Here is a 13,698-nt window from a genome sequence, read left to right as displayed (position 1 = left end):
TACTTCCGTGAGTAGTTATTTTAGGAGGACCGTGAAGAGACACCTTCTGGCATTTACGACGAAGCTGGGGGAGGAAAAGTTCCTCCTTTTTCTATTACTTCTAGGCGCAGCAGAATATGTTCCCTCCTGGGGTTCATCACAGTCGTCTTCGTCAGTAGACAAGTTGGTGTAGATGTTCGTAGAGGCCGGTGGCGCAGCTATCTTAAGCATTTCTGCAAAAGATCACTCGGAGCGTTCCTGAAGGGAACGCTTAAGATTCTCGTCACGTCGTTTGTACGCAGGATATGCGGGGAGATCATGTGGGTTTCCCCCACAGTAGAGACACTTTTCGACATCCCTTCCACAGGAATCATCCGCATGATTTCCACTGCATTTCCCACGACGGGCCTTTTGCTACAATGGGAGGCTGTGTGTCCCAATTGTTTGCAATTAATTCAGTTCATGACCCTCGACACAAAGAGGGAAACAGGTAGACGAACCTTGTCAGAGCCTGAGTTGGCGTATGTTTTCTTCGCGTCAGCTGCAAATGATGCTGACTGGCTTCACTGGCTTAAGCATGGGGTCCTTGAAACAGCCACTCCTATGTTTCAGCAGGTCCTCGCAACTCAGACTCGAATCGGAAACGACATCCCTGTTAGCTGGAATATACACTCTGTTTAGACTAGAAGATAGGGGCACATAAGTTTTGGGAAGATATTCAATGGGGTGAAGAAGGGGGGTGAAGTCCTATATCTGTGTATCAGAGACTGGGGAGAGAGGGTGGACAAGGCTGACGGGGGGTGAGATATTAACCTTCAGTTTCCGGCATCGGGAATCAACGGTAAGAATTACAGATACGGACGGATGCATCATGTATTGGGACGCCGGGCGGTCTTCCTCGAGTCGGCAGGGGTTCCTCCAGATGATTTCGTAGTACGGCTCAGATGCGGATAAGGAACACACCGCATTGCGCGTGTGATGTTGTGCTATAGGTCTAGTGTTTGCTGGGTCATTTGACAGAGATGTTTTGTGTCGTCTTGGAGTCGCATCAAATCATCGTTGAGGTACGGTAGGCGGAAGAGGGCACTTCTGAGAATACGAAAAATAATAGGTGCAGTTAAATCTGAATATTTGTGGTTTTTAGGAAGGTGTACTCGAGGGACATATAGAGGAGATTACGGTTTGCCAGTATATCTCGAACCGGGACATATTGGGTGATCTTCCTCGGGCCCGAAGGATATCCAATAGTTGAGATCTGGCAGAATAGTACTCGGCGCATGCCCAGACAATATGTTCGATATCGTGATAACCGTTGCCACAGGTGCAGATACCGCCATCCGCGAGCCCAATACGTTGGAGATGAGCGTCCAGCGTGTAGTGGTTGGGCATGAGCCGAGACATCACACGAATGAAATCCCGGCCCATACCCATCCTCTTGAATCAAGATTTCGTCGATACCTTAGAGACTATCGAATGAACGCACCTTCCTAATTCCCCATTGTTCCATGAAGTTTGCCAACTTTCGAGCCATTGAGGCTTGACCCGTCGGTGTAAAACATCTTGTTGCAGACGACTTCTCGAAATTTACTATGAAAGATGCTTGGAATCACTTGCGGACGTATGTGATCCGAGATTCCACGAATCTCGTCCTTTATAGATGTCAAAGAATACAGTTGAATGAGAAGCATGAGGGAGGTTGGCACGGTTGGAATAATATGAAGAAGACTCGATATTTTGTGCCATGTAATCGAAGTACAAGGACATAAATCTGGTTGGAGAATTGAGCTCGACAAGCCTCTCTAAATTTGCAATTACTAACCGGTTTAAGATATCTCATCGGAAAAAAAATAAAAATTGTTTTCGTTTGTTAGTTTACTTATGGCTATCAAAATGAGTGAAGCTGTTTAATTTGTTTAATTTTTTGTTATTTTAATAATACAAAAAGAAAAGAATATATAATCACAATTTGTACCCTTTTCTAGTTATATCTTCTCACAAAGAACACAACAAGCATATGGTTGTTTACTTATATTTTTACTGCTTACAAAAAGGTTCAAACTCATATTAAATAAAAGATTGTAAATAAAGCCATGCCATACAACCTAAGACGGCAAATAATCTGATACAAATATTCTCATTTAGATCGTTATTTAAATGATATCGAAGCTTGCTTATATTGTTTCACTTTTTATAATTTTCCATCAGATCTTGGACGAATAGCATTTCCACTGTAGAACAAATTGTCGTTTAATTCTTAGTGATAGAACAGATATGCACAGGGTATGAAAGAGTTGTGAAAGTTGAGGCAGGACAGATGACAGATGAAAATAATGCAAAAAGTTGAATACGGAAGAATTGCCTAAATCGTGTCGAAACTTAAGGGGGGTTGTGTAAAGTATTATCGACAAAAAATTGGATCCTTTCATATTTTTCGATACAAAGATTGATTGTCATTCAGTCATGTGTCACGTCGAAAACTGGTTTTGCAGTGTACGTACATCATAACTCAAAATCTATTGAACCAATCGTTGAGACATTTACACAGTTGTTTATCAAAATAATTCCACAAATAACTAAGAGAATTGTTATTTTTTGGTCGATTTTCGAATTTTTCGTAGCACTTTGAAGGCAAAATCTGATTATTGCTAAAAAACGATAAACATGCTATTGTAAAAATAAAAATATTAAGCATTTTGCAACAACCTCTTGTAGTTACCTGGGAAATGATGTGAAGAAGAAGAACTGTGCAAAATTCAGAACGATTGGTCCAGGAAATTTTGAGCATTTTGTGGAGGTGCCTTCTGAAGATTCACTGTCTGCATCCAGTGTCAGGTTCAATTTGTAAAGTTATAATTATCAATTCATTATCAAACAGATTGCAGACTATAGGAAGTAATTAAATATGATTTATTATTTTGTAACCGGAATTTGAAGCTTTGCATGACGTTTGCAAAATTTCGTTGAACTGAACGTTTTAACAATCCAAGATGTTGAAATTTGGATTTAACACATTTCCAGATTTACGTCAGCTCTTGAAATTGTCAAATTATCAGCTCAATTACTGAACTTTTAGTATTTCAGACTTGATTAGGTAATCGTGCTGATAATTTGAATTGCTTCATTTTCAGCAATGTAGGTCTGCCAAATTCTATATGCATTGTTAGTGGAGTGGTTGGGTAGGATTAATTAAAAAGCCCCACCAGGCTAAAATATCAGATTTATATTTCAAGGACCACACACCAAAAAATATGAATTTTATCATTGACGTAATTGCAATCATGACACAATTTAACAAACCGTAATTCACTAATTGACGGAACATTACCGTGTTCCGTTCAATTTTACATGAAACATATACTTTACATGCTCAATGACATAAAATTACACTTCCTGCCATTAAGGATAAATGCTATATGTAGAGTAAAATAACGTGATTTACGAAATTCCACGTTATGTAAAATTAAAATCAAACGTAAAACTCAGTCATTTTTGATGCCCGTATATGTCATGGTCAGGAGATGAAAATTTACACGATTTTTTCTAGGTGTGCACATAATTATCTGAAGCAAATAAATGATTCTATTTCGCATTTTCCATGTGCTGCAGAACAGCAACTAAACAAGTCTTGTCTTGTGCCTCTGTACCGTTCGGACGTCTTGTTACGCTTGCCTTTATTGTGCTATCGAAATCGTGAATTTTTGAGTTTTGAGAGATTATTAAAGTGAATCATCGCTGTGTATATTGCATAGACTTGATATAACATTATAAACTTTTATTAGTGATTTGAATTGATATCTGTTTACCGAGAATACGAAAAGATCTACTATTTACGATCTTCATCACCTCTACCCGCACTTGCAAACAATAGAGCGAAATACTACTCACGAACAAAGCCGTCCAAACCGCCGCGATGGTCTGCAGTTTTTGCGCAGATCAGTATCATGCAAAATGTGCCGCGTTAACCTATGCTGAAGTATCGAGCTGCAATAAGCATCAGAATATACATTGGATGTTGTAACCTTTGCGCGTTTTTTAATTTACTAGCAAAGTTACAATTTGCATTGCCAAACACCACATGCTATTGACGGATTCAACTATAGGGCAATTTCAGCATTTTTTATAGCAATCACAACCCCTAACAACATCACAACACAAACATAAATTTCGATCTCCCTATTATGCAACGGTCAGCACGGTTGACATCTCCATCATACCAGTAAAATTGGCGCGAAACGAACCCATAAAATTAAATGCTGCAGAAGAACCGTTAAAAGCTAAATTGAAGCTATTAGTCGCCCTCATTTTGCCCGAAACCGTTGGAAGTACGCTACATATACTCCAACAGAAGAAGTTACACATTATTCTAGGCTGTGGAAAGTGTGAATAATATCCCAGTGAAAGAGGGATCAGTATTAAGTTTGAATTTGTGCAGTAAGGCAAAGTGGTAAATTTTATATTACAGTTTAACTACCAGTGCATTTGAAAACCTAAATTTTAAAATCCCAACAGAGAGAAGGGAAAGAATCCCGACCGACGCTAGTCGAACTAAACGTCAAGGATCAGAGCGCGCAAACAGGTCGTTTGATTAGCGGGTGTATTTAGCACCAAGAGAAGACGGTAAATCAAAGAAACCCAGGTTAAGATAAAAAAAAATCCCGTTGATTATAAATTAATTCCTTAACAGCATTACAACGAATCATATAAAAGGCGGGGTGCGATGATGCTGTAAATTGAACGCCATTGTAGTCCATCCGGTGAGTTCATTGTTTCATCAAAACCCAAGCCTAACATAATACCACCCAGTTAAAGCCACAATTGAATTGCGCAGGTTTTCCTTGGTTCAACACAAATAAAGAACCAGTCCGTAGCGACAAGGCGGAAGAGGCTGAGAGCGATGTGAATGATGCAACAATATCCACGAAATAGACCAAATCCGTTGCTGTATCCCTTGGCACCAACCAACGCAGAGGAAGGTTGATTGTGCCTGTGCCAAGCTTGGCCTGAGGCTGGGCCTCAGACATTTCTGTGCTCGACCACCGAGAGATACTTCCAGGACATACTTACACTCACACACTTAACACTAGGATAACTAACTAACAAACTTTGACGAATTTTATTATGCGCAAATTATGTCTAACTTATGTGTATTTCATCCTACAACCAGGTTCCAAAAAAATAAAGCAGCATTGACTAACCAAACCGATCTTGTGAATGAATCTGTCGAAACACCGTGTGAGTTGCTGAAATCGAACCAGAATTGTGGAAGGGTAGGTTACAATCCACCACCCCATCGGTAAGTGAGCATTGTCAACCTCATAAATTTTCATGTTCTCAACATGAAGCTCATGTTCTGATTCGCTCAATCATATAATTGGTAACTATCTCTGGGATAAAAACCAGCGTTCTACTGGCTAGCCCCTTTTAAAGTTACATGGCGCCCAACATAAAATTAGTAAGCAATTCGCAGGTGTAAGGGTGTTGAAAACCATAATACAACATACAACATGATATCTCGATGATGAAAATATGTTTCTGTTCGTCGATACTCTGTTTTAAACTCTCACAACGCTTTACGCTCCAAGTGTCTCCTTTTTGAGAGCAGACTTGTCTGGCATATGTACTAGTGTAGACGTTCTGCCAAAAAATACAGTTTCTATTGTCTCTCGACGGATTAAATCTTTATATAAATCTATTAGTATTGTTGGGAACCGAACCGAAAACCGGATGGACGAACACAACCTTCTATATACTCATTTTCAAGAGCAAGATCAAATGCAATAGTCGTAAGTGTGAGCACAGCGGATATACAAGCCAGAATCGGAAGATAGAGTTGAACAAAGACTGATTCCCAATAGAAGATCAGTTTTGAAAAGACCGTCGCAAAGTGATCATTAAGTGAAAGCGCGTCAAAATATCGTGGGGAACTAAAACCCAATTATACAGTACTCGATTGTAACAAAAGGTGTTTACGGTGAAAGCTTAAAAATGGATAAAACGACAGACGAAATCGAGGGAAATGAAAATAATAGTGATCTATCAGATGTTAGCGATATCAAGAAGGAATTTAGGACGACTGCGTGTCAAACTGAAAATATAGATTTCTCGGTGAGTGAATATGAACATCATAATAAATCGAATATTGAATCTCAAAATATGGTAAATACGAGTACGCCGATACGGTAGAGTGCTAAGAGTGATGGAGCAGCTGCTCAAAACATAGTAAATCCCCTGTTTTATAATAACTTCTGCCCCCCTGTTGAATATAATGTGCGAAGAAATCTCCCTGTTTCAAAGTGGCCGATTCGTTATTCAGGCAATGATTGTGGTATTGGATTAAATTTATTTCTCCGGCAAGTGGAGTTCTTTGCAAACTCAGGAAATATTTCCAACAGTGAATTAAAAGCTGCATTCCATCAGTTGTTAGTTGGTCCAGCTAGTCAATGGTACATTGCAAAATGGTCACTGATTAGCAGTATGAGCTGGAGCGCCTTCGTTGATTATTTAAAAAAACAATTTTTACCGCCAAACATCGATTATGTGGTGAAAAGTAGGGCCATGAATATGTATCAACGACGCGACGAATCATTCTCCATGTTTCTTGTGCGTATGGAACAATTTTTCTTGTGTAGCACTAATCCATTGGCAGAAAGGGATAAATTTGATATTGTGTGGAATACAATACCGCTCAATGTTAGCAATTAAACGAGTAGATACTCTATCGCGGTTAGAAGACTTGTGTGCGCGAATTGATTCTAACGACCCAGATATGGTACAGCGTTTTACCTCGGCTTTTGAACATCGGAAAATTGCTGAGTTTAGTATCAACCAGTCGAGTAATTCAATGTTGATGGAGTTAGATCAAAAGCAACCACCAGCAAATAGCCTTTATGTTAGCTGGTCGGACACATCGATAAACAAAAAGGGAAAAGAAGGGGAAAGGGAACTAGTCAGGAAGAATTGGTTAGGAGAAAAATACTACAAACCAAGACAATCGGATAAAAAGCCAATCCAGCCACAGGAATGGCTGTCAAATACAAACAGGGAACGAGCGGGTGATAAGAAATATCAGTTCAAAAAAAATGATAACAATTATGATTCTTGGAAAAATGTATCCCCAAATACAATTAGAAAATATTACAAAGGTCCAGATTCTGAGGTTTGCTTCAATTGTAGAAGAAAGGGTCACAGATTCCCAAAATGCGACTTTAAAAGATCAATATTTTGCTATGTGTGTGGGTTACCTGATTTTCGTTACGATAACTGTCCATTTTGTGAGCAAAAAAATGCGAGACGGAGCACTTGAAGGAGGCAGTGTGTCCGAATGAACAAAAACCCTCCAACAGTGAGACTGCAATTTTTGAAGATTTTAAAGAAGTGAATGAAGCTGTGATTAATGTTGATGGTGATAAACGATTTTTTGTAAAAATATCAGTTGTGGGTGTTGAAATTACGGGTTTACTAGACTCAGGGAGCAACCTAACAGTGATGGGTGATACGTGTGGAAATTTATTGGAATATTTTACGCTACGGAAGTTGACAAGAATAATAAATCTGTCAACGGCAAGTGGGGAAAAATTGGACATTTCAGGTTTTATAGAAATACCAGTAACACTGGGTAACAAAACAGAAATAGTAGCATGCGTGATTGTGCCGAAACTCGGAAGCAAGTGCATTTTAGGAATCGATTTTTTTTGAAACGTTTAATATTAAAATCGTGATTAGCGAGAATAGGCAATATGAAATACTGACACTTGAAAATAATGGGTTGCCTTTACCAGGAACCAAAAAATGCAATGATACAGAGCTAAGTAAAGATCAAGTTGAAGAATTAGAAAAGGTGAAACATTTGTTTAAAACGAACACTAGTAATGAGTATTTAGAGCCTTGTTCGGTGCTTGAGCATGAAATTAAGCTCTCAAATGAAAAGACAATCCACCTAAACCCACATCCTTGGTCGCCAACAATTCAAAGAGAATTGAATGAAGAAGTTAATAGACTCTTAAAAATGGGAATAATTGAAGAATCCAATTCAGATTGGGCACTCCAAGTGGCGCCAGTAAAAAAATCTGACGGTATCATGCGGTTATGTTTGGATGCCAGAAAATTAAATCAGGTCACCGTGAAAGATGCTTACCCGTTATCAAATGCCATGCGAGTGTTAAGCAACTTACCTAAATGTAATTATTTTTCGGTGATTGATTTAAAAGAATCATTTCTACAGGTTAAATTATCAAAACAATCACGAAAATATACTAGCTTTAAAATTTTAGGAAAAGGGTTGTATCAATTTAAAAGACTTCCCTTTGGATTAGTAAATAGCAGTGCAACAATGAGTAAAGTCATAGACAAGGTATTGAAACAAGGAAAATTCGAACCATACATTTTTGCATATTTAGATGATATAATTATTGCAACAACAACTTTTGAGGAACACGTTAAATTTTTAAAAATTCTTGCGGAGTGTTTGAATGAAGCAAATCTTACAATAAATATTGATAAAAGCAAATTTTGTGTAAACTCCGTGAAGTATTTAGGTTTTATTCTTTCCGCTGAAGGAATGCAACCAAACCCTGAGAGGGTAGCAGCAATTGCCAATTACATCCGCCCATCAACCCCACGGGAGATACGCAGGTTTGTTGGGATGGCTGGTTATTACAGGAATTTTATTCCAGATTTTAGTGGTTGCACAGCTCCTATAACAGATTTATTGAGAGGTAAGCCACGAAAAGTAAAATGGACAGTAGAGGCAGAAAAATCGTTCAACAAAATTAAACGATTTTTGATGTCAGAGCCAATACTAGCAAACCCAGATTGGTCAAAGGAATTTACAGCTCAAACTGATGCCAGCGATGCAGCAGTTGCCGGCATCCTGACGCAAAATTTAAATGGGAAAGAACGTATCATCGCATATTTTTCAAAAAAACTTAATACAGCAGAAAAATCCTATGGTGCAACTGAGAAGGAGGCGTTGGCCGTTATTTTATCTTTAGAATATTTTCGGAATTATTTAGATGGCTCTCATTTTGACTTAATAACTGATTGTTCAGCATTGACATTTGTGTGTAGAAACAGATGGAGACCTAGTTCACGTTAGTCGAGATGGTCAATAAAACTCCAAGAACACGACATGACAATTAAACATAGAAAAGGAAAGGAAAATGTTGTATGCGATGCAATGAGTAGGGCTACTGAAGCAATTTTTGCGAATTCAACTTCCGATTGGTATAGTGACCTGAAAGCAAAAATCCTGGCTGAACCAGAGTCGTATCCAGATTTTAAAATTGAAGAAGGAGACATACAAAAATTAGTCTCTAGTAGAAATGAATTTGAGGATGGAAGTTATAGATGGAAAACTGCTGTCCCACCCGATTTTAAAGAAAATCTTATAATTCAGACACATGAAAAGTTGATGCACCTCGGTTCAGATAAAGTTATTGATCGATTGAAATTAAAGTATTACTGGCCTAAGATGCAATCAGATGTCCAGAGCCTACTAAAAACTTGCCAAACCTGTAAACAATCCAAATATTCTACAATTCCTACGATTCCAATATTAGGAGAGCAAAAACCGGCAACTCGACCCTTCCAAATGATTGCTGTGGATTACTTGAGTGGTTTTACCAGGAGTAATCATGGTAATAGTGATCTTCTTATTGTATTAGATGTTTTTAGCAAATGGACGAAAAAAATTTCCAGCAAATCACTGTGTGACATAATGCTGAACCAGTGGTTTCTTTGCTTTGGAATTCCAGAAGCGGTAATTTCAGACAATGCCACCACTTTCAATTCTAATGATTTTCAAAATATATTGAAGGAGTATAAAATTCAACACCTTCCGAATAGTAGACGACATTGTCAAAATAATCTGGTTGAGAGGGTAAATAGAACAGTATTAGCTTCAATTCGCACATGCACTCAAACAAATCACAAACTCTGGAACTCAAAACTGACTCAAATAGAATTTTCACTGAACAACTCAATTCATGCTTCCACCGGATACACCCCATTTTTTATCACTCATGGTTATGAGTTGATAACAGAAGGGACAGACCATCTTAAAACGCGCGAAACTTCGAATGAACACCTGAAAAATTTCATTGAGAGAAGAGAACAAATCGTGGGTCCATTATTTAATAAAATAAATGAAAACAATAGGAAAGAATACCAAAGATACAAACGAAATTATGACATGCGACACAAAGGTGCAACAAATGTTTATGAGGTAGGGCAACAAGTTTATAAAAAAAATTTTAAGCTCTCCAATGCAGCAGAAAATTATGCGGCAAAACTAGGACCCGTGTACATCCCCTGTAAAGTAAAAGCCAGGAGAGGAGCAACTTCCTATGAACTAGAAGACGAAAGTGGGAAATTTTTAGGAGTTTTCGCGGCACAGGATCTTATTCCCGCTTAATTAGCAGATTTTACATTTACAAGGCAAATCAATTGTTAGGTGAAATGATTGTGCCTGGCATCTAAAAAAAAGAACGCTCCCCCCCCCCCCTTTTGGACCCTTCTGGAGCGGCAGTTTCTCCACAAGGATACAACAAATGAAGTTCCTGCCATCTTATCGAGCTTGCTCATTTGAGATATCTGGAAAAGCAGCATTCCTGCGAATGACCTGCAAATAATGATCCCGAAAGTATAAAAAAAATAATAATAATTTAAATAATGAATGAAATTTTTTCTCGAGCACAGCAGTGTATTGAGTGCAATCCTTAAATATGCTATCACCCTTATTTTCACCGATTGAAGATACGCCTAATCAATATTGAAACCATCTGAATTGTATAAGTATTTCGAAACGTATGTTGGTAATTTGAAACGATTATTTTGATAAGACAAATTTACATTAACCATTAATTATTGATTGAGCAACTAGACACATTGACCTTCATATGGGAAAATGGTAAAATGTAGAGCTTGGTAAAACTCACATTTTCACGTGGCGGTGGGGAATTGTAACCTTTGCGCGTTTTTTTAAATTACTAGCAAAGTTACAATTTGCATTGCCAAACACCACATGCTATTGACGGATTCAACTATAGGGCAATTTCAGCATTTTTATAGCAATCACAACCCCTAACAACATCACAACACAAACATAAATTTCGATCTCCCTATTATGCAACGGTCAGCACGGTTGACATCTCCATCATTCCAGTAAAATTGGCGCGAAACGAACCCATAAAATTAAATGCTGCAGAAGAACCGTTAAAAGCTAAATTGAAGCTATTAGTCGCCCTCATTTTGCCCGAAACCGTTGGAAGTACGCTACATATACTCCAACAGAAGAAGTTACACATTATTCTAGGCTGTGGAAAGTGTGAATAATATCCCAGTGAAAGAGGGATCAGTATTAAGTTTGAATTTGTGCAGTAAGGCAAAGTGGTAAATTTTATATTACAGTTTAACTACCAGTGCATTTGAAAACCTAAATTTTAAAATCTCAACAGAGAGAAGGGAAAGAATCCCGACCGACGCTAGTCGAACTAAACGTCAAGGATCAGAGCGCGCAAATAGGTCGTTTGATTAGCGGGTGTATTTAGCACCAAGAGAAGACGGTAAATCAAAGAAACCCAGGTTAAGATAAAAAAAAATCCCGTTGATTATAAATTAATTCCTTAACAGCATTACAACGAATCATATAAAAGGCGGGGTGCGATGATGCTGTAAATTGAACGCCATTGCAGTCCATCCGGTGAGTTCATTGTTTCATCAAAACCCAAGCCTAACATAATACCACCCAGTTAAAGCCACAATTGAATTGCGCAGGTTTTCCTTGGTTCAACACAAATAAAGAACCAGTCCGTAGCGACAAGGCGGAAGAGGCTGAGAGCGATGTGAATGATGCAACAATATCCACGAAATAGACCAAATCCGTTGCTGTATCCCTTGGCACCAACCAACGCAGAGGAAGGTTGATTGTGCCTGTGCCAAGCTTGGCCTGAGGCTGGGCCTCAGACATTTCTGTGCTCGACCACCGAGAGATACTTCCAGGACATACTTACACTCACACACTTAACACTAGGATAACTAACTAACAAACTTTGACGAATTTTATTATGCGCAAATTATGTCTAACTTATGTGTATTTCATCCTACAACCAGGTTCCAAAAAAATAAAGCAGCATTGACTAACCAAACCGATCTTGTGAATGAATCTGTCGAAACACCGTGTGAGTTGCTGAAATCGAACCAGAATTGTGGAAGGGTAGGTTACAATCCACCACCCCATCGGTAAGTGAGCATTGTCAACCTCATAAATTTTCATGTTCTCAACAAGAAGCTCATGTTCTGATTCGCTCAATCATATAATTGGTAACTATCTCTGGGATAAAAACCAGCGTTCTACTGGCTAGCCCCTTTTAAAGTTACAATGTGTACACCATGTTCAAAAATTATGAGTGATGTTTCGCATATCCAAGCTTTTCGTGATAAGCGCGAACTACAATCGGATGCTGCTACCCTAATTCCTACCCGCACCCCGTCTATTGGTATTCACACACATTCTCAAACAGAAGAGCGTGATGCGCGGTTTCGTGAGGAGATGTGCGAAATGAAAAAGCAAATTGGTGATATTCAGCAAGTTTTAATCGAAATATCTCATTCACGCGCTGGTTTATCTGCAAGAGAGGACGAGGTTGATGCAAGGTACTCGGAATTCTTCTACCTACACTCGTTCCTCTTCTACGACCACCTCAAAATGCCAGTTGTTTTTCACAAGAGTGAAAAATACTGTGACCGAGAAAGATATTGCCGACATGGTTACTGATTCTCTCGGACCTACCGCAGTGGTTGTGAAAAAATTGGTACCTGAATGGAAGGAAACGTCTATGATGTCTTTCATCTCGTTCAAAGTGGGAGTCGATGCTTCACTAAAACGAATCGCATTATGCTCATCAACCTGGCCGCGAGGAATTTGTTTTCGGGAGTTCCACGATGAATTTGGAGTTTGGGACCCGAATGTCGAGCGTTAAATAAATATGACCGTGCAAGATCGTACTATTTTTATTATCAGTTGTCATTTGTGAGAAGTATATTATTTTTATTTGTTGTATGTCGAATGTTCTTAGGTTAAGGTGTAATCTGTATGCGCAAGTCGCAAAGATGAAATCAAATAAATAATACAAACGTTTCAAAAGAGGTAAGCTTCCATCATTTTTCTATAAGCATTTGATTTAATTTGAAATAGTCAGATTTTGCAGAACTGTCTGACTACTAAATATAATGATAGAGAAGCTCTCTCAGTCCTTGGGGTGGCTATCGACTAATGATACAACTCCATAACGTTCTCGATACTATGCACCATTATTAGTAAACTATGCTAATTATGGATCCCAAATAATTCTAATGAAATTTTGCTTAAGCTAAATCGAAAATCCCAAAATTGTTGAAAAGAAATAAATACATTAGACTATTAAATGGCATAAACAGTGAACTTTCAATTAACTTAATTGTACGTTTTTTTAAAGATTGCTGTGTATTGCCGATCAGAACGCAGTAATGCAAATGGCAGCATGATGTTACTGGAAGAAGACAAAAATATGCAAAAAATTGTCATGCTCCTCTTGTGCACATTTCATTATTTTCAATCCACTCTTCGGCTTTCTTTTGGATATATATGTAGGGGGTTATTCCGAACATTCACTTTAGGTGAGGTGACACTTTTTCTCACTCGCGCGATCACCGAAGTCACCTAAGGTGAGACGAGTCACTCAC

The 13,698-nt window shown here is 38.4% G+C and overlaps 2 protein-coding genes across 3 annotated transcripts in view; one reads left to right on the top strand and one right to left on the bottom strand.

The window, feature by feature from the left end:
- Window positions 1-13,698, bottom strand: part of LOC131678025 (glycine dehydrogenase (decarboxylating), mitochondrial) — a 507,641-nt gene that overhangs the window by 110,158 nt on the left and 383,785 nt on the right. The gene's annotated exons all lie outside the window — the stretch shown is intronic.
- LOC131678028 (uncharacterized) overlaps window positions 10,606-13,698 on the top strand; it is a 115,055-nt gene continuing 111,962 nt past the window's right edge. Inside the window, exons 1-3 of one of the 2 annotated variants that reach the window (XR_009303546.1) lie at window positions 10,606-11,540; window positions 11,608-11,677; window positions 11,752-12,190. The gene's annotated coding sequence lies outside the window, so the exon portion shown is untranslated. The remainder of the gene's footprint in view (window positions 11,541-11,607; window positions 11,678-11,751; window positions 12,191-13,698) is intronic. The other variant, XR_009303544.1, reaches the window with a different exon arrangement.

The sequence above is a fragment of the Topomyia yanbarensis genome, chromosome 1 (assembly GCF_030247195.1).
Source record: "Topomyia yanbarensis strain Yona2022 chromosome 1, ASM3024719v1, whole genome shotgun sequence".
Taxonomy (NCBI): domain Eukaryota; kingdom Metazoa; phylum Arthropoda; class Insecta; order Diptera; family Culicidae; genus Topomyia; species Topomyia yanbarensis.
Note: the sequence above shows the minus strand (reverse complement) of the source record. Positions and strands in the feature narration are given on the sequence as shown.